Source organism: Rutidosis leptorrhynchoides, chromosome 11, assembly GCF_046630445.1.
Source record: "Rutidosis leptorrhynchoides isolate AG116_Rl617_1_P2 chromosome 11, CSIRO_AGI_Rlap_v1, whole genome shotgun sequence".
Classification (NCBI taxonomy): Eukaryota; Viridiplantae; Streptophyta; class Magnoliopsida; order Asterales; family Asteraceae; genus Rutidosis; species Rutidosis leptorrhynchoides.
Window position 1 is genome coordinate 140,251,227 of NC_092343.1, and position 22,867 is coordinate 140,274,093.

The window sequence follows — 22,867 nt, forward strand, 5'->3', positions numbered from 1 at the left end:
CTTCCCTCGTGTCATGCGGCTTGGATTGCGAGGACGCAATCCGAATAAGTGGGGGAGAGTTGTAAGACCCGAATATTCGTAGTGTACATATGTGTATATGAGTTACTCAAGTTTGGGGTTTTTGTTGCACATAATTAAAAAGGACAAAAGATGCTGAACTGGGAGGTCGCGCGCCGCGCGGCTATGTGGCGCGCTGCGCCATCTGTCTGCGACAGATTCCCCTTTTCTTTTTAATTAGATATTTTGAGGGCATTTTGGTAAAATCACCTTGGGGGTCCGAATTTAATGCCTTAGATCAGTTTTGGGAGCTCATTAACTCCATTCACAACCACCTTATCCTCTCCAATTCAATTCTAGTGAGAGAGTGCATTTCTTGAGTGAGAAAGCTTCATTAAAGTGTAAAGGAGGTTGAATCGGGTCTTAGTGCGAGTTCTAAAGTCGTTCATCTAGTCGCTAGCTACGTAGTGATTGTGTTGGTAAGTTCTAAAACCTAGATTCTTACTTTAATTGCATTAAGGGTTAGGGTTTGGGTTAGTGATGCACACAAAACCCACTTGCTAGTAATTTGGGGGATTTGGGTGATTTTGGGTCATGTAGACTCAAAGGTAACTAATTAGGGTTTTCAAAGTGTTAATTTATGTTTATGAACCTAATTAGTTAGTTAAAGTACTAGAACTATTCAATGATATGTAAATGGGTGTTAATTGGGCATGGATGACCCAAATGGGTGTGTTGACCTTGAAATGGGCCAAATGGGTCTTTAATGACCTAAGTGGTCTTGCATGTGTGAAAATGAGTTAAATTGGTGATTTAAAAATGTAATAAGACCATATTTGACTAGAGTTAGGGTTTTTGGTGAAGTTGACCCATTATTAGGGTTAATGGTGCAAAATGGGTCGGGATTGCACTTTGGGTCAAAATGACTTAGGAATGGTGAAAGAATTGGTTGACCGACTTGAGTTTGCGTTTGATAATATGTATAATGTGATAGGTACGTTACTTTGAAGTTTTGCAAGCTCGGGTATCTTTTCATGAAGACTCTAAGGTGAGTGGAGTAATTATACGTATGTGTATATGACGTATTTATTTGTGGGTGTTATGGTATGAACCATCGAGCCGGTAGTGCCATAACATGTGTGTGATCGAGTGTGAACCACGAGTCGGTAGCACTATAAACTAAGATGTGAACCACGAGCCGGTAGCATCGAGTGTGAACCACGAGCCGGTAGCACTATAAACTAAGATGTGAACCACGAGCCGGTAGCATCGAGTGTGAACCACGAGCCGGTAGCACTATAAAAGAGTATGACTCAATTGCGTATGGTGTGAACCACGAGCCGGTAGCACCATAGCGTTATGGTTAACCATATTGAGATTGTTGATTGTTTGGCATATTGTTTAAATATATTGTGTTGAGTATATGTTAATGCGGTTTGGTGATAATGTGCGACTTGTTAAGTATTTCGGGTATGATGTTATGCTAATTTGAGTTTCAAGTTCGTACAAGGTATTCGGTAATTGTGATTGCAAATAGATGGGTTATATATATGTATGTGTAATTATTGCATTCACTAAGCTTTGCTTACCCTCTTGTTGTTTACCATTTTATAGGTTCGGTTTTGGACAAGGGTAAGGGCATCGTTTTGGACTAGAGATCCCGCTTGATGCTAGGGGACGCTTTTGGCTTTAGTAGCTCTTGGAGTTTGACCGATAGTTGGGTAGTTTAATCCCAAACGCCATGCTCATTGTGTAGTTTGGAACTTAAACTTTTGGTGATCGAAACTCGAAAATTGTATTAAACTCGTAAAACGGCCGATGTGGGCCCCACTTGTAAAACATCATTTTTATGTTTGAATCGTGATAGTTTTACATATTTGAATGTGTGGTTAAAAGCGTGTCGTCTAAAAATGTCGGGAACTAGCCGATCTTTTTTGCATTTTTAAACTTTCAGGAAAGTCCACTTTGGCGCGCCGCGCCCCTACCTGGCGCGCCGCGCGGGTATGCTGCACAGGAATTTTTTTTTTTATTTTGTATTTTCGCGTGGTTTGGTCGAAGGTTGGTTTGGGTTGTTACACCCTTTATGCTTTTCTTCAAAAACTTCTTTCCCATTATGAAATAGGTCTTAGTCAAATTCATCCGTTAGGGTTACAAAAAATTATTCTGTCTGAAATGTATTGTAATTGTGTGGAAGAAGTACCAAATGTAAATATATTCCACGAACTATTTAGAAATCGTTTAGTTAGCAAAAGCTGGTATACATTTGACTGCAAGCCAAATAAGGCTTTTACTGGTGTGAAGGAAACTTCCCTCAAAAACTGGAAAGACCCGTACTTTTTTGTTAATGAAAGGGTCATTAATGATGCTTGGGCTAGTGTTCGTGAATGGAGGAAAACAAAAATAGGAATTAGTAAATCCATCACTTTATCTGAAGAGGAAAAGGCAACAGTTGAAGATTGGAAAGCACTGAAGCTTCCCCAAAGGTCATATAATGATTATGAATCCATCTTAGTTCTCTGTAGGATGAGTGAAAACTGGCGTATTGGATATATGCTTGTGCTGCGTTGGGAAGGCCTTGGTAGGCATTTTAATTAATATTCTGTGCATATACTTTGCTATCATAAATCGTATATATTCTTATATATTTTTTCATATGATTGTATTCTGTACTATTGCAGAAGGAGAGATGCAGGGTGTACAGGACGTTTAAAAAAACCAACCTAGATTCACTTGTTGTTGCTGAACGTCCCAAAACCACTGCTGAACTTGAGGCTGAGAAAGCCAAAAATGATGAATTTAAACGACAATTAAAAAGCCCTGAGCGGCCTATTGATGGTGGAGATGGTGGTATTGCTCAACCATCTCCTGATGTTGAGATTATTGAAGGTACTCCTGAACCGTCCAGCGCCAAGAAGGCTGGCAAGAGTTCAAAACGCGCTGGGAAGCGCCCAATGAGTGAGGCTACTGAAAAGCCAAAGAAGAGAAGTATGTTGCATATTTATATTGTTTGTTTATTTCACTTTTGAAGTTCACAGCATACTTATTTGTCTTTGTTTATCACAGGATTGATCTTCAGAAGGAGCATGATGATGAAACCACTGCTAGTGGTAATATTACTAAATTTGTTGAGGTTGAAGAAGATGATAGTGATGATGACAATGATAAAGAGACTGATCATGATGATTCTTTTGAGACTCCTCCTTTCAACATTCTGCGTACCCCCTAGAGGTACTGACACCATACAATCATCTGCATCTACCCAACCACCTGTACCACTAGGCGGTCTGCAGGCTTTCCTTGATGATCCTATCAATAAATCTGATAGTTTTGCTGAGTTATTGAAGGTAACCCTTACAAAATTTATGAACTAATAACACTATTTCTCTGGTAATTGTTTTCTTATCATAATTGTTGTACTCGTTGCAGGCAACATGTGATTCATGAATCTACTGCTGCAGCATTGGTGCTTTTGAATCAACATGTGATACATGATCTGAAAATACAAAAAGCTCAAGAAACTATCGTTGCCAATGCTGTACATAATACTGCCAAGGTAAAGAGGCTTGAGGTTGATTTAGGGGACGCAAATTCAAAATTGAAGACTGCAGAGGATGCTGTAAAGAAGAAGGATGACTTGTTGCAGGTGGTGGAAGCAAAATGTGTGTCAGAGAGGGTGGAGAAAGAGAAATTCATGGAAGAAAATGATAAGCTATTGAAGAATAATGAAGAGTTGAAGAAGTTGCTGGAGGAGAAGAATCAGTTGTTGGAGGACAAGATTGCTGCTGCTGCTGAAAAGAATTTTATTGATTTAAAGGTTGGTATCCCTGCTCTAGTTCAAAGGGTGTTGAGCTCTTCACTTGTTGGTCAGGCGTTTGATAGATATCTGGTGGCATCTACAGAAAATGATCTTTCAGAAGCAATGGAAGAGATTTTAAAATGATCTTCCTATGAGGCCTGACCCTTTACCAGCTGCTATTTCAAAACACATCAAACCGGATGCTGGTGCCAGAATGCAGGTGGCCATGGATGAAGTGACTTCTTTGAAGATTAACTCTGTAGAGGAAATATGTGCTAGGGAAGATGTGTCTGTTAAGGACATACTAAATGTGCCTATTTCCCATTGATTGATAATCTAACTTCTGTATACTTTATGCTAATAACTTGTATGTATATTTCATTTTTGATATTTAATGTTATCATGTGTTGTTGATTTCTATCATATCACTGTTATATATGCTTAAACATTGCAAGCTCTCAGAAAGCTTAAATTTCATATATCACATCACATGAAATGATGTTTGCCTTGAACTGATTTTTGATGTTGTATATGAATTGAACTGTCATCTGTCATCCGTTGTCCGTAATGCATAATTCCTCTTTATGAATCAGAGGTGTACTGCTACCTAAATGGTATTATGTGTTTATGCTATTAAAATTGTATATTTGTTTTGTATCTGTATTTAGCAAAACATGTATAACTTTGTTGTGTAATGAATATATCAAACAATTTATCCGTTCTCCATTCTGCAATAGAGCATTTGTTTTATAAAGAAACATTGAGAATTCTCAAACTACTTTAGACGTAGCATATGAATGAATCATAATATTGTTATGCTATGTATATGTTATAAAAATTGATAAATCTGTTGGAAATAATTCTGTTTATGGAATAAGTAGTATTCCGTTTAGCGTGTTGCGCTCAGGTGTTGTGCGGCTTACAATATACACTTGTACTTAATTTTTTCTGTTTACAAGTTATAAATGGATTTATGCCATTGTGATAAACCATTCTGTATGTCATGACATTATGAGATCTTTAATTTTGACTCGGTGACCTCTAGAGAAGTAAACACTGTACGGTAGCTGATCCCCTGTGTCTTTAATGTTGACACAAGAGCCTCTACCATCGGGGGCATAAAAATGCCTTGCCTTATGTGGGTAGGTATAAATGCTATGTTTTACATTCGTAACACGTATTACGTGAGAAAAAATAGAACTTTATTGATAATACTTTGTCACACATACAGCATTTTGTGTAACATCTTCGTATGGGGTGATCAAGTCCCAAACAGAAAATTACAAAAAGTGTATTGTGCTTTTGTCTGAACTGTTGAAAATTAAAAACGTGATAAAAACTATTCTGCACGATTCATATTATTATACTGTCTTCCGTGCAGCGTGCTGTATCTTGATTTTAATGTTCCCACATTTTTGGTGGTTTGAAATACCCGTTCACATCATTTCTACTGAACAACTGCCTCGACGATTCCCCTCTAACAAAATTCCCCTGAGCTTCATAAATAACTGATCTTTCCCTTGCTGGTCCAACGTATTTAGAGTGTATCACTGCTACACCATTTGGCATTGGGAACCGCAATTCTGCATGCGGTGTAGAAGTAATTGCTCCAAATTTGCGAAGAGTTCGCCTACCAAACAATGCATTGAATCTTGATCTGCCATCAAGAACTGTAAAGTCCACAATTTCTGTTCGGACTAAAGGGTGTGTTCCCAATGTTACATCCAGTTTCACTTTACCAACTGCCCTCATTGATTCGCCAGTGATGCCAGCAATCTTCAAGTTCGTGTAGCGAAGTCTATCCTTTACGCTGAACGGATAATCTTTAAAACAATGCAAATATAAAAATCTGCCTCAGTACCTGTGTCAGTATAGATTCGAGTGATGTTTCTGTTTGCAATTACTGCTGAGATTACCACATGCTCTTCTGACAGACGCCAATTTGGAATGGTGTGAAATATGATTGGAGCATACATCCAGTTCTCCGTCCTGCGTTCTTCGTCTGTTTCATTTTCATCCACCTCATTCCATATAACTTTGATGTGCATTTCAGGAGTTGGATCCCTTTCATCATTTCTCTCTTCCCTTCTGTTCCAATCTCGCCATCCACCGTGACACGCTTTTCCCTGCCAAGCAAAATGCTTGTTTGGATCATTTCGCCGATACTTTTTTCCTGGTAAAAGATGATTCAACTCTCCAGCCTTGATCTTTGCAATGATCTCTCTCATCAACGACTTGCAATTATCAGTGTCATGTCTATATGCTTCATGGAATTCACACCACTTGTCACTCTGTGGTCCCTGACGCTCTTCCATTGGTGGCGGAGGGTGAAAGGTTTCCTTAACAGGCTCTGTGAACAAGATTTCTTTTGGAGTTTTTGTTAATGCCAAGATAAGTGGATGTATGTCTAATGGATTTCGATGGTGATAATTGTCATTAGGATGATTATTCCCCCTCCAACCCTGCTGCTATTTCTAGTAATTATTCTCATAACCACGTTGCCTCTGATAGTTGTCATTCCTGTTCCGTTCTCCGCCTTGCTGCTTAAAGTTTCTCTGATAATTATCCACTCTTGGATATCCCATTTCTCCTGCTCTCAAGTGTTTCTGAGCAATAACCAATGCCTGATGCAATGTTTTTGGAACATCATAATGCAAAGCATGAATTAATCATGCAAAATGTCGCTGATCAAGACAAAATATAAATCTTGAAACAAGCTGAGACTCTAGTATGTCTGGTATTTTTTGACATTCAATGGTATAACGCTTCATGAAATCACTCAACGATTCATTCTGGTGCATTGTTATCTCATGTGCATCAAGGTGTGATAACGTACAGCTTCGTAAGCTTTGATATTTCATCACAAACTTTTCCCTCAAATCAAGGAAACTGGTAATACTCCTTGGTGGCAAACTAGCAAACCACTCCCTTACCATTTTCTGCAGTACCATTGGAAACATATGGCATGCAGTTTCATCTTTCCAATGCTGTAACCTCATGACGCCTTCAAACATGGTGAGAAAGTCCTCTGGATCTGTTGTACCATCATAAACACCGATAGATGGAATTCCCAAATTTCTTGGCAATGGATAATCTGTAATTCTAGGAACAAAACACTGTGTTGACTCTGCCATCGCTGGCGGTTTGATAGCTTCATCTCCAGTAATCAAAGTAAACAAATTATCCACAGCTGTTGCACGGATGGCTGGTTGTGCTAATTTCTGCTTAAATCGTGATGGTGCTATTTTAGTCAAAATTCCATCCAATAACTTGCCTGCCATTTCCTCAGTCATAAAGAACTGCTCATCTTCTTGTACAAAATTCCACTCATCGTCCAGAAAACCTTCATCATTGTGTTAATTCTCAGTATCATCAACTAAAGCATTCAACTGATTGAATAGCTTGAACAATTATGACTTGGAAATTGATTTTCCTTTGCCTTTGTGCTTAACATTCACATCAGATGTCTTCTTGAAAGAAACATTATGTGTTCCTCGCCCGGCTTTCCACATTCCTGCACTAGAACTTCCCATCAATGGTTTTCTTAATCGTAGTATGGTTTCATGAACTTGATCATCTGCAGTACCAGTGTGCAAATGATCTTCTTCCTCAATTGAAGTCTCTTCAATAGTTAACTGATCCACTGGTATATTTTCAATGACGTTTTCATCGACTGGTTCAAGTGTTGTCTTTAATGAGGTTGTTTCAGTTGTTTTTGCGTTCTTGGTGTTTTTGTTGGTCTTTGAAATGGGCGGCGCCATTTGTTGGTACGATTTTTCGTATAGCGGCTGTAAGGTACCAGTACAAAACAATAGCTGGTCAGCGGGTGGCATATAATGTTGATTGTTGTTTGCCCTCGAGAAATTATCTCTGCAGACCCGGAACACGGATGGATGATCCGTGGGGTGGCCTCAATCAATCTGAGGATCAAACTGTATTTGATCCGTATAGCGTGTTGCTGCTAAGCGACTATTGTATGTTTAGAGTGAGAAAGAAGTGTGTGAGAGAAAGTGTAGTTCTCTCTTACTGAAGTTCAGATCTGATTATGATGTGAAATGTGGTGACCCAGGGGTCTATTTATAGGCACAGAATGTCCAAAAGTCACGAGATACAAGTGTCAATCACTGAATGGTTCTGTTATGTGAAGTATCCGGAATGTCGGTGGCGTGTGCTGACGTGGCTGCATGCCGTTCACGCGCTGAGTTAAAGGGCTTAAGCATAGAAGCTGCCTGCAGGGCTTACGCTTGACGCTGGACGGCCTGCTGTACGCTGGGCGGCAAACACTGAAAACCGCCAAACTTAACTACTCCCTCCGTCCCTATATTATTGTCCACTATTCCATTTTAGGATGTCCCAAATTAATTGTCCACTTCCATAAATAGAAAGGAAAGAAGATATTTCATTGGTGGATCTGGAGAGAGAAGAAATTTCATTGGTGGAGAAATAAAGTTAGTGGGATTTCCTAAAACTGTGTGTTTTTTGTCTGGTGACAATAAATATGGGACGGAGGGAGTATCTTTTATGCTCTTTGATCAACTTTTCTGTATAAAAATGGTGTTTTTATGCGTGTATCTCCTAGGATACACCATTAACAAGACTTATACACTTTGCAATGATGATCCTAATACAGTACTAGGACATACATTACACTAAGTAAACTCACAAGATTAATAATTCTGATTAGTAAGTTTACAACAACCAAATTCTATATCAATAAGATCATAGAATCTTCTCTTGCTTGATCACATTTGAGTAGTAATTAGAGCCCTCGTGATCTCTAGAAATAAGCTTTTGAAATATGCAAGAGGGTCAACATCAAATGCTCTTCAATGCTTGCCTTTTATAGTAGGATAAAAAAATAGTCGTTGACACACAGTTGTCAGCACGGTCGAACGTGGTTCGACCGTGCGTGCTCCAGTCCAAAATGTGTATCCATTGTATAGCCGTTTGACTCAAATTTGAACACCACATTTTGACACCTTTACTCCATCTAGCACCTACAAAAGAAACCCAACATCCTATACAAGTACTATATGCATTAAGTGTATGAGATTTGATCTTATTGAGTGAAAGTGACATGACACTCCAATAGTGGTAAACCCAACATTCTTGGAGAAGTGACTTGATTGATATTTTTGGGAAATCTCAGTTTGGTCAAGACTTAGTTAGTCACATTAATGCATTTGGTTCAATTCTAAAGACTATTTAATATGTCATTAACTTCCTAGTTTCAATTAATCACAAGTTATGTTCATTTCAAGATTAGGTAGAGATTAATTGAATGATGTCTTTCTAAGATAATCAATAAGTGTGTAGAGACATCAAGGTTAACTCATACTTGAATAAGCAATCACAACTTATTAATTAGACAAGACCAAATAGACAATTGACCATAATTCCATTGTGAACCATTTTACACTTAATTTATTGGAGTAGGCTAGTTACTTGAATCCTAGTATTCTAACTAGTAAGCACATAGCAAGCATATTAATTAAGTTGACAAATTTATGAGTATTAAACATATTAGCAAGTAGCAAGTAATACTCACACATAGCAAGAGATAGTTATACTAATATCAATCATATAGATATTTACACAACTTATAATTTAAGCTTTTAGCAAGCTTACTTGCAATACAACATATTGCATGATTAATGTGTAAACATACATTAATGTCTAACACATGCACAAGGGAAGAGCAATCTCTAGTTGGGACTTGGTGACCATCCTAAATGTATCTAAGTGTATTTTAGGATTACAAGTCTTTACTAGTTACACTTGAAAGCATTGTTCTTCATTTAGCCTAAATTAATCACTAAGTCATATTTAATAGTAATTATTGTTCTAGTGACATTGGCTTAAGTGTGTTGGTACTTGATGATCATACAAAGGATGTCAAGATAAGATTTAAGATCACAAGTTGTTGTTTAACACTTATGTGTTATGCCTAATCTTGGTTAATGTGTCATTAAGATGTCATTAGGCGTAATTAACTACGATTAGTGTTTTTATGACCAAAAATCAGTTGAGTATGAAGAAGGCATCTATTCTAAGCATGTTGAGAAAAGTTTCATGAATTATAGATGTCGGGAACTAGTCAAACTTAATTTGGTCAAAATTGGTGACAGAGAAAACTGCGATCACACTGCGGTTGACCGTGGTGGTGACCGTGCAACTTGTTTTCATAAAACTGCATTGCAATTCAGTTTGAGGTTCTACGGCTGGCTATGCGGTCGACCGTACCTTGACCGTGTATTTTGCTGATCTTTAATTCTATTCTTTAAGCTATGTTTGACTTAGTCATTTGCAAGATAAAGTATGGATTATTGACCTTGCGTATTTTATGTTAAGATGTCGGTCATCACTTATGCATATGTCTGTGTCATCATCAAAACATATTCTTTGGTTAATCATCATACTTAACTTTGTCGTTTAGTTCATTAAACAACATTCAACCAACATTCTCCCCCTTTTTGATGATGACAAACATACAAGTGATGAGGGACAATTTGCTATAAATACGCAAGTGTTAACAATCACTTGTATTCATATTTCTCCCCCTTTTGTCGAAGCAAAAATGTTAGCTCCCCCTAGAACTATGCTCGCCCTTAGAGTAAAGCTCTCCCTTAAATTGTGCACGTTGGAAAATATGTATTAAAACATAACAAGCACACATTTTATTCAAACAAACACGAAACATAGCTATGCATATATGAAAATATGCATGGAAAATACAACAAGTCATTTATTCTAAGATGCTTGAAAGCAACACTTTATGGAATTACACATGGGTGATGATGCTTTTGTTTCCTGAAGAGGATGTGAAGGTCAATACGTTGAGATGCTTGAACAAGAGCATCAAGCGGCAACCATAGGGATAAAGTTGCGTAAGATCTTGTTTGAGTTCTCGCATCCTTGAAGCCATTATAAAGGAAAGATTTACTGGTATGGACTTGGTTAGGCACCACATGAGTCCAAGTTCAGTCATGGACATTTGATCGTCACATTCTTTTCTGAAGAAAATGTTGTGACTTATGATAGTTTTACATGCCCCATATTTCGCTCGAATATCGTTCTCAAAGACACATTTTTGACAGAGAGTACTTAGCTTGAGTTCAGAATCAACGAATAGTGAGGTTAGTGCTCTTCTTGGAATGAACTTGGGAAGGAGTTGTATATGATTCTCAGTATCATAAAACTCAGCTCATTTTGTTGGCACTCTAAGGATATAGCCAAATCTCTTGAGCGTCATCACATGCTCTTGGTCAAACAGAGTGAATTTTACCTTTCGGTCAGTGGTAAATTCAAATTTTGAATAGAATAGTTTGACAAGTGAAGGAAATGTGTAGGTTTTGAGTGATAGAAATGATCCCCATCTAATTTTGTCAAACTCTCTTTGAAGAGTAGGATAATCATAGAACACTTCATGTTCTTCTTGGATGTGTCTTGAATCATCTTGAGAGTTCTTCTTTTCATCACATGGAAGTTTGTTGAGAACTTTTGACATTTTGAGATTTGAGTGATGTTTGGAGTTTGAGAAGACAAAGGGTTTTGAAGAACTCATTGCTTTGGGGTGCAAGATGTTCTTTGAGATTTCTCAATTTAAGGAATCTTGAGTGAAGGGTTTGCATCCATTTTGAGTAATTGTTTTATTCAAGAAATTTAAAGTTGGAGTTAAATTTGATTGCATTTGGATATTGTTTGTAAGATAGTGATATTGATTTGCTATTGGTGTGCATTTAATGAAACTTGAATGAATTGCAGTCAATTTGCGGTCAAGATCACGGTCAACTGTGCCTATGATCGCATATTATCTGCAACATACTTTCAAGTTGTTTAACATCTTATATTTTTGAGAAAGTTATTTTGAACAGATTAAGGCATTACAATATTGAAATGCATCATGTCTACATTCAACCATAGAGTCATAGCATAATAGCCTTACACATTCCACAACATAACTAACCTACTTAAAGGATTTCTTAGGTTGATGCACTTGAATTGTCATCCTCCGTATCACTTGTCTTGCAGGTCAAATTCTTTATTACCCCCTTCATCATCTTCACAATTTTTGACTCCTTTATGAGGTTCTTGATTTTTTCATCAGCCTCTTCGTCTTTGCTGTCGGGCATCACAGTATTTTCTCTACTGGTTCCTGCTTCACTGGTCGTTCTTTTTCGTTTGCGGGTGGTTACTTCTGAAATTTTTGGTCCTTTGAATGTGGCAAGAGTGGGTTGACGAAAGTTATCACTTGTGAAACCTAAATAGTCAAACACTTTATTGAGATGCAATCTGTAGGGTAATGCAAGAGTAGTTTCTGTGATAATTCCATTCATCCTTGATGCCATGAGATAGGCCATGTTTACTTTGATGTCATTTTCTAAGCACCACATTAGAGCGAATTGAGTGGCATGGACATTTGAGTGATTACCGGATTTGCAATAGATGTTGTAGATGGTGATTTTGTTCCAGATGTCATACTCATGACGAAGGTGCTTTCCTTGTACACCAGATTTGTTAATTTCAGCTCTAGGAGCATCATCCTTGCAAAGCGTATCGATCAGAGGAGTTTTGTCTGAAATGAAGTCAGGAAGATTTGAGAGATCATGTTGCGTATTGTAGAATTTTTCACCATCGGTGGGAACATCCAGCATAATCCTAAAATCCTTAAGTGGATAACGATAATTAATGCCCAGAAGATTGAAGAATACTTCATCATTCACGAAGTTGAAGTTAGCATAGAATTCTCGAATGAGTGAAGAATAAATGGGACCGTTCAGAGTAAGAAAGGATTTCCATTTGAGTTTTTCAAACTGCCTTACAAGTTCAGGCATTTGAGTGTGAGCATCTACTCTTCCTTCACTAATTTTTCTGCCTATCAGAAAGTCAATGTTGTAAGCAATTCTTTCTTCAGGATTCGATGGTGGATCGTATAAGTCCTTTCTTTTTGCGACAACGTTTATGCCATTTCCTTTTGCCATTTACTCAACAATGATACTTCAAATTAATTCAAAGTGTATGTATAGTTCAATTGTAGGCAACAAGTTTTGCAAACTTTAATTATCATCAATACATAGGTGTTTTGATGTTAATGATTTCCCCTTTCATTAGTGTTAATGAGTTTGCAACTAGATTATGATTTTCACAAAGTTCATATGTGTTCTAGACTTTTGAGATCATCATCAAAACATGTTTTGACATCTAACATTATTACACTCAATTTGCAACAATGTCATTTATATCATATCAACGATGATTATATGAAAATCTAACCTAGATGTATAATGAACCCTAGAATTGTTCAAGTTTAAATCAATGCATAGATAGGCATTACTACAATCGTCTCTAAGTTGTTCTTCAAGAACAATTTTGATTATTTGCATCAATTTGAGTTTTGATTCATTCTAGTTAGGGTTTCTTCATAACCCTAATTCATCATAAAAACACAATTGAATGATAGGAAAGCAAGGATTAATCATACCGAAAGTAGGAATTGAGATGGAAGGAATGCGTGTTCTTCTTCGTGCGGTCGATCTCCTCAGCCGTGTGGAAAGTGTGTGTTTTAAAGTGAGTTTGAATGAAATAAGAGTGAGGGTTATATTTAATTTAAAACAGAATCAGACCACGCACGATCACAACACGGTCGACCGTGGTGTTAGCCGTGAGAGAGTTTTCAGACGTATAAAACAAGAATCTACGGTCGAGTATGCAGTCAGCCGTGATTCATCCGTGGATTCTTCTGATCACCAATATCTTCACTTTTTCTTCTCTTGAGCGCGTTTTGACAATTCTTAGGTTCTATAGAATACTTGAGGACAAGTTTTCTTTTCCTAACATTAAATGATCACATCCTTCCGATGTTTAATCATCAATGACACGTAATATATTATATTTTTATGTATATATATATATTATATATATTATATATATAATATATTATATATATATATATATATATATTATATATATATATATATAATATAATATATATAATATATTATATATATATATATATATATATAATATATATAATATATATATATATAATATATATAATATATTATATATATATAAAATATATATTATATATTATATATATATATATATATATATATATATATATATATATATATATATTCAATTATACATATAGTATACACAAAACGCATCAATTTTGTATTTAGCATGCAATTCATAGTTTCACATAAACACACAATCCAAATACAAATAAACTTCCTTCAATAATCTCCTTTTTTAAATCATTTTTTCAAAAACAATCTTGCATTTGTAAGAAAAATTTTCATTAATTCAAAATCTTTTTGAAATGGTTATTCTCATTAGCATTTTGATCATTGGTTTTGATTAATTTTAAGATTACCCAATCTTTGACTTATCCCTACCATTGAATTGCTAGCTTGGTCCATTTTTCCCATGTTCTCATTTTTCCTAATAATAGACAACGAACTTTGATTACATGATTTGCATTTGCTAGAGTCGTGATACACATTCATTTCAAGTTTGTCTTTTGATGAATCATAGATGATCATTATTTCAAGTTTTCTTTTCAAAGTGTTGTTTTCAGCAATTAAAACTTCGTTATGTTGTCTAACTTTATGTAATTCCTTTTCCAAGAGTCTTACTTTGTCACGACTACTATCATACACAAATTTAATAGTCTTGTAACCATCTAACAATTCTTCATAATTAGAAGGATATAATACATGTACCTCATTGCAATCTATGCTTGAGACATCATCTTCTTTGAAGGGAGATTCAACCTCTTATTCACTTTGACCATCTTGATATAGATCATTCCAAGAACTCATGATGAAAGGACCCGTTCATATACGTTATAAACGATTCACAATAGTTGATTACATCGCGAGGTATTTGACCTCTACATGATACATTTTACAAATATTGCATTCGTTTTTAAAAGACAAACTTTCTTTACAACGAAAGTTGATGGCATGTACACCATTTCATAATACATCCAACTATAATTGGCTTAATAATAATCTTGATGAACTCAATGACTCGAATGCAACGTCTTTCAAAATATGCCATGAATGATTCCAAGTAATATCCTTAAAATGAGCTAATGCACAGCGTAAGATTTCTTTAATACCTAAGAATAAACATGCTTTAAAGTGTCAACTAAAAGGTTGGTGAGTTCATAGGTTTATCATAACAATCATTTCAATATATTAATAGACCACAAGATTTCCGTTTATAAATATATGTATACTCGCAAGTGTATAAAAGTATTCTATAAGTTGTAGGCACCCGGTAACAAGCCTTAACGTTCATGTTTTACCCTCTGAAGTACACCAGATCAGGTGTGTTTAAAATAACCTCGAAGTACTAAAGCATCCCATAGTCAGGATGGGGTTTGTCAGGCCCAATAGATCTATCTTTAGGATTCGCGCCTACCGTACATAGACAAGTAGTTTAATGTTACCAAGCTAAGGGTATATTTCTGGTTTAAACCCACATAGAATTAGTTTTAGTACTTGTGCCTACTTCGTAAAACATTTATAAAACAGCGCATGTATTCTCAGCCCAAAAATATATATTGCAAAAGCAATTAAAAAGGGAGCAAATGAAACTCACAATACTGTATTTTGTAGTAAAAATACATATAACGTCATTTAACAAGTGCAAGGTTGGCCTCGGATTCACGAACGTATCAATATTGAGATTCAATATTGCAGGAAAGTACGTAGACGCAACGGAGATGATAAACACTAGATTGACCTCACGAGCATACCCATGAACCATACCCATCACCTCCATAGCTATAACCCATAATTTCCTTAGCTTCGACTCATTAAAAAAAACTATTTTGAAATCACTCGGACAGCACTCCGTCGTAATATTTTATGTATACTAATAATATCTTGAAATAATACAGAGCAAATATATATATGTATATATAAATCGATTGAGAGAGTTTAGAGAAATATATTTTCAAGTTTCTATGAAATAATGAAACCTATTGAATTCTATTTATAATAGATTTTTGAATTATTAAAGTGAATTATTAAAGTATGAATTATTAAAGTGAATTATTAAAGTATGAATTATTAAAGTGAATTATTAAAGTATGAATTATTAAAGTATGAATTATTAAAGTGAATTATTAAAGTATGAATTATTAAAGTATGAATTATTAAAGTGAATTATTAAAGTATGAATTATTAAAGTGAATTATTAAAGTATGAATTATTAAAGTGAATTATTAAAGTTAAAGTAAAGTAAAAGTAAAGTAAAGGTAAAGTTAAAGTATAGTAAAAGTATAAAAACTATGTATGTATAATACACGTATAAATATATATAATATTAATTTAAATCGTTATATATATTTAATGAAATAAAATATAAATATCGTTATATTTATTATACTGGTTAAGTAATGAGTTATCAAAAGTGATTCTAGATATTTATAAAAGTTATATACGTTTTAATAATAAAGTTCTTTTTAAACTGAAAACGTCTTTGTACGTTTGAAAATAGATTAATAGAATATTATGGAAACCAATTCTCCACTAACTTTTGTCTAACTTTCGTAAATGACACTTTTTGTTTTTATTTATAAATAGCTTTACAAATTATTCTGAATATCGTTAAGAGGAATAGATTTTCTCAAATCATAGTGGACCTCTCAACAGAGACTTGTAATCATAATTCAATGTTTCTGATAATTCAATCATTTAATATATATTTTTTTTAATTTCGTCGAAAATCATATTGAAACAAATACGTTCGTGTAAAGTATTATATGTTTAATACTTTATTAATATTCTCAAGTTATAATATATATATACATATACATATCTATTTATATATAACGGTTCGTGAATCGTCAGAATTTGGTCGAGGTTATAATGAATGTATGAACACAGTTTAAAATTCTTGAGATTTAACTTAACAAACTTTGCTTATCGTGTCGGAATAATATAAAGATTAAAGTTTAAATTTGGTCGGAAATTTCCGGGTCGTCACAGTACCTACCCGTTAAAGAAATTTCGTCCCCGAAATTTGATAGAGGTCGTCATGACTAACAATGAGAATGTTATTATAACGATTATAGAGTTTTATCATGTTCAAGAAGAATGGATAAAATAATTCGATTACTCGAAGCGTGTGAGTGAAGTTATCGTAAATGAATGAAATAAGATAATAGTGATTCGTCGTATCTTTTGACGTCATCACGATTGATCTCCGAAAAGAAAATCTTTGTAATCTATATTGGATTTGATTATTCGGTGATTAAGGAAATTATGATCCTCTTCGAGTTAATGCGATAATCCATTTTGGTTTCTCTGTCGGATATTTCACTATAAATCCACCTCATTTGTTTTCTTACAACTCACACCTTCTCAACTCATATTTTAAAGTATTTGTCAATATGCTTCATCCAGTGCTGATTCTTGATATACTCCTCACTTTCATATCTGTCGCTCTTCTTTTTCATCTGCCTCCGGAAGAATATATTTACTTCTACTATACTCTTAGTTTTATAGTGTTTTTAGTTCTCCCGTGTCTTTATATTGCTATATGCATTGATATATACGGTTTGTGATTTCTGGGTTGTTGTTGGGTTTTATATCTTCCCTTATATTTCAAAGTCCTTGCTTATTCTATAATCATTGTCATCCACAGTTAATGCTCTCTTCTATTTGCTATGATTTATACTCCCATTTCTAGTTCGGAGCTTTGTCCTTTCGTTTCTTCTTCTTGCGATTAAGCACCGCTTGTAATGGTCCAGAATTCGCAGATATAAATTTCGGAATGAACATTGTTAATGTTCTAGGAAGGAAATTGTAATGACACGATCTTGACTTGTCAAATTACCAGAATACCTCGGAAAAGGCCGAATCATCAAGAAATATTTTCTTGATATTTAGAGAACAAAGAGAATACAAGAGTCGTGTAACATAGCACATGATGACTTTATGATCTGTGAATCATCATGTTCCATTTAGAAACTCGGCATGAATTACTGTAATATAATCACGTTGATCAGGTGTCATTATATTATACTAACTCATGCTTCCACTCCCAACGCTTCTTCAAGAATATTCCTATTTTAAACTCGAATGTTTCAGAATTTAGAAACTAAAATAGTTTTTTTTATGATATAATATAGATAGCACGAAGAGGTAAATGATTTCAGATAAGAATAATTATAAAAATATCTTTAGAAGTATGGATGATATTTATAATGAAAGATACGATGATATCTTAGAATGTCTAATATCAGAGGATGATGAAGGATATTGTCCGCCGGGATTTAGAGTCAGGAGCAAGGTATTCGTTAATGACTTCAGCAAGTACTGAATCATTTGGATTCTTTGAAGGCAGGTTCAGCCTTTGTAATTTGTCCACAGCCTCCTTCATACTTTGCTCAATCCGTTTTCCAGTTCCAAATCTTCTCTTTTTCTGAGCTTTGTCAATACACTATCCTTTATCATCCAACTTTTTACTGTTAAGGTCGTTTACAGTTTTTGCTGCTTCATCAGCATTTTTCAAAATTTCGAGAACTGGTTCGCAGTTTAGGGTGTTTTTCAGAAATTTCTCATTCAAAGAATGTAAGTCTTGGAGGTAGACGTTGTGTGTATATGTAATTGTTGATGTAGACATGCTGCGAGGTTTCAAAATACTGATTGCTGATTCTCAATAATTAGTATGGCAATTCTTGTTATAAGGTACGAATGAGTATATGATAGGGTTTCGATAATTATAATGATTTTTTTTTTGGAAAGTCAAAGATCAGTGAAGTTGTTGGTAAGTTTATTGCTAATGTGGTGAATATAAACGATTCCCCGGTAACGTTGGTGAAAGGGCAACGTATCTATCGAGGTTATAATAAGACTGTTTTGATTGAGAAGTCGAAGTTGACTTGCTGGAGCTGTGACAAAACTATCTATTTTGAAACGGAATTGAAAAGTTATTTTAGCTAGTAAATGCCAAAGGGTCTAACACGGATGCGTGTCGAACTATGACTTGGGTTTTGAGAGTTTTTCAGGTGTATAACTGTGGGTAACATGTGGTTGGATCATCATCTCGATTGTTCCTTAGTTGAAGTGTCTTCAGGAATTTCGAAGGGTTTGAGCACATATTGTAATCGTTAATACATATGATGTTCTAACACAGTTTTGAAGTCAAAGTATAGCTTTGAAAGATATAGGAATCTAAGAGTGATGATACTGGATATATTTCGAATTGAATTATGCGATTTCAAAATCAGAATATATAATTGAATTTGAATGAGTATGATTGTTTTGATTTATATGAAAGAATGGATATTGTTGTGAAAGTAGGGAGTATAGTTGATGATTGTTGAATCAGTTTCGAAAAATGTAATATATTAATTGTGAATTTATATATCTCTCGGGTATTACCTACCCGTTAAAAAAACTTTCACAATTAATATTTTGTACAAAAGAAGTTTATTACAGTCTTTATGAAAATATATGTGTATATTTTCTTTAGATGTAATATAGATTTAATAAGTTAATATTAAATTAAACTCATTTGTTTTATGGTTGGAACTAGAATTGAGTAATCCCTAAAACTTTATAAATTGCATAAGTATTTCTTCAATAATATTGAAATTATGAATCATTACTTTGTTATTTATTGGTTTTTGTGAAATTCTTGTGAACTTCGAAAGGTATGAATGATGTTATTTGAAAAGTTTCGAGTACATCGATGATGAAAGTGTAAAATCAAACATATATTCGAATAATACACTTGATTTATTATGAATTGGATTTTTATTGAATTGAGACAGAGATTGTAATTAACGATGGTTAAGTTGCGGACGAAGGACGTACATCATTGCATATTTGTAATATGAATTAACTGAGTAGTTAAGATTCACACATATTAGCTTAGTACGGGAAGATTTATTATGGTTTAAAAATTTATACATATAAAATATACATATAAATCTTTCGATTGGAAATGAGTTAATACTTCATAACTCGTTGATACAATATATTTGTTGTTGATTCGTAATGATGTCCACAATGATTCTTGAACTGACAGAGTTTGTGATGTTACAGGTGCTATTGATTCTGACGATACTGACGGCACTGACCGTGTTGATGATCCTACGGTCCTGTTGATGCTGTTGGTAAAACAATTCTAGCTTGTAAATCGTACACCATTTTCGATCAAAGTTTCTACTCAACCATCTCCGTTCACTCATCCGATTTATGGTCAGAATTAAATAATCTCTAAGATTTTTGGAGATTACATAACTACCACAGAGATATCTCTTCAATGAAGTTTATGAATTAATACTTCATCGTTTGTTGTTGTTGATATTCCTGGATATTTACAGGGCGTATGACGTTGATGTTTGAGATACAGATTGTGATGTTGCGGTGTGGGATGTGGATGTTGTTGTTGGTGGTGGTGATGGTACTGTTGGTGTTGCTGATGGTGGTATTGTTTATGCTGCTGGTGCTGCTGCTGGTGTTTGTAACCTTTGCACCATATTCTCCAAAGCCACTACCCGAGCGTGAAGCTCGTTGACTTCTTCTATTACACCGGGGTGATTGTCGCTTCGGACGAGCGGATAAATAAAATCTAGAATTTGGTGTAGTATGTAATCGTGACGAGATACTCTAGAAATAAGAGAGAAAATGGTGTTTCGGATAGGTTTGCCGGTAAGTGCTTCAGGTTCTTCGCCAAGAGGGCAATGTGGTGGATGGAAGGGATCACCTTCTTCTTGTCTCCAAGGATTAAGGAGGCTACGAACCCATTCCCAATTCATCCAGAATAGATGATGACTAATTGGTTGATCCATTCCGGTCACACTGCTTTCGGAACTTGAGTGGGATTCCATTTCAGAATCTGAGGGACTTGAACTAATGACGAATTCCATTTCGTACGATTGAATAAAGAATTTTTCGATATGAAATGATTTTTCGGCTATCGGGTGGTATTCTAATTATATAGAGCAAAAGGTTTCGTAGATTAAGGAGGAATTTACGGAATATGTCAGGCAAAGTTTACAGTAACAGATACGCTAAGATATGAATTAGCAGATACGCTAAGATATGAATTTTGTCTATACACTATTCATGCAATCAATGCAATAAGATGTGTCTAGACTAAGAATGATAAGCAGGTAATTTTCGAAAAGAATGGTGAGCAAAACTTTTGAAATGCAGACACGGTCGAAGTCCAGACTCACTAATGCATACTAACGACTATTAGACACACTAATGCAGACCTGGTTCGCTAAGGCCACCGCTCTGATACCAACTGAAAGGACCCGTTCATATACATTATAAACGATTCACAATAGTTGATTACATCGCGAGGTATTTGACCTCTACATGATACATTTTACAAATATTGCATTCGTTTTTAAAAGACAAACTTTCTTTACAACGAAAGTTGATGGCATGTACACCATTTCATAATACATCCAACTATAATTGGCTTAATAATAATCTTGATGAACTCAATGACTCGAATGCAACATCTTTCAAAATATGCCATGAATGACTCCAAGTAATATCCTTAAAATGAGCTAATGCACAGCGGAAGATTTCTTTAATACCTGAGAATAAACATGCTTTAAAGTGTCAACCAAAAGGTTGGTGAGTTCATAGGTTTATCATAACAATCATTTCAATATATTAATAGACCACAAGATTTCCGTTTATAAATATATGTATACTCGCAAGTGTATAAAAGTATTCTATAAGTTGTAGGCACCCGGTAACAAGCCTTAACGTTCATGTTTTACCCTCTGAAGTATACCAGATCAGGTGTGTTTAAAATAACCTCGAAGTACTAAAGCATCCCATAGTCAGGATGGGGTTTGTCAGGCCCAATAGATCTATCTTTAGGATTCGCGCCTACCGTACATAGACAAGTAGTTTAATGTTACCAAGCTAAGGGTATATTTCTGGTTTAAACCCACATAGAATTAGTTTTAGTACTTGTGCCTACTTCGTAAAACATTTATAAAACAGCGCATGTATTCTCAGCCCAAAAATATATATTGCAAAAGCAATTAAAAAGGGAGCAAATGAAACTCACAATACTGTATTTCGTAGTAAAAATACATATAACGTCATTTAACAAGTGCAAGGTTGGCCTCGGATTCACGAACGTATCAATATTGAGATTCAATATTGCAGGAAAGTACGTAGACGCAACGGAGATGATAAACACTAGATTGACCTCACGAGCATACCCATGAACCATACCCATCACCTCCATAGCTATAACCCATAATTTCCTTAGCTTCGACTCATTCAAAAAAAAAAACTATTTTGAAATCACTCGGACAACACTCCGTCGTAATATTTTATGTATACTAATAATATCTTGAAATAATACAGAGCAAATATATATATGTATATATAAATCGATTGAGAGAGTTTAGAGAAATATATTTTCAAGTTTCTATGAAATAATGAAACCTATTGAATTCTATTTATAATAGATTTTTGAATTATTAAAGTGAATTATTAAAGTATGAATTATTAAAGTGAATTATTAAAGTATGAATTATTAAAGTAAATTATTAAAGTATGAATTATTAAAGTGAATTATTAAAGTATGAATTATTAAATTGAATTATTAAAGTATGAATTATTAAAGTTTGAATTATTAAAGTGAATTATTAAAGTATGAATTATTAAAGTGAATTATTAAAGTTAAAGTAAAGTAAAAGTAAAGTAAAGGTAAAGTTAAAGTATAGTAAAAGTATAAAAACTATGTATGTATAATACGCGTATAAATATATATAATATTAATTTAAATCGTTATATATATTTAATGAAATAAAATATAAATATCGTTATATTTATTATACTGGTTAAGTAATGAGTTATCAAAAGTGATTCTAGATATTTATAAAAGTTATATACGTTTTAATAATAAAGTTCTTTTTAAACTGAAAACGTCTTTGTACGTTTGAAAATAGATTAATAGAATATTATGGAAACCAATTCTCCACTAACTTTTGTCTAACTTTCGTAAATGACACTTTTTGTTTTTATTTATAAATAGTTTTACAAATTATTCTGAATATCGTTA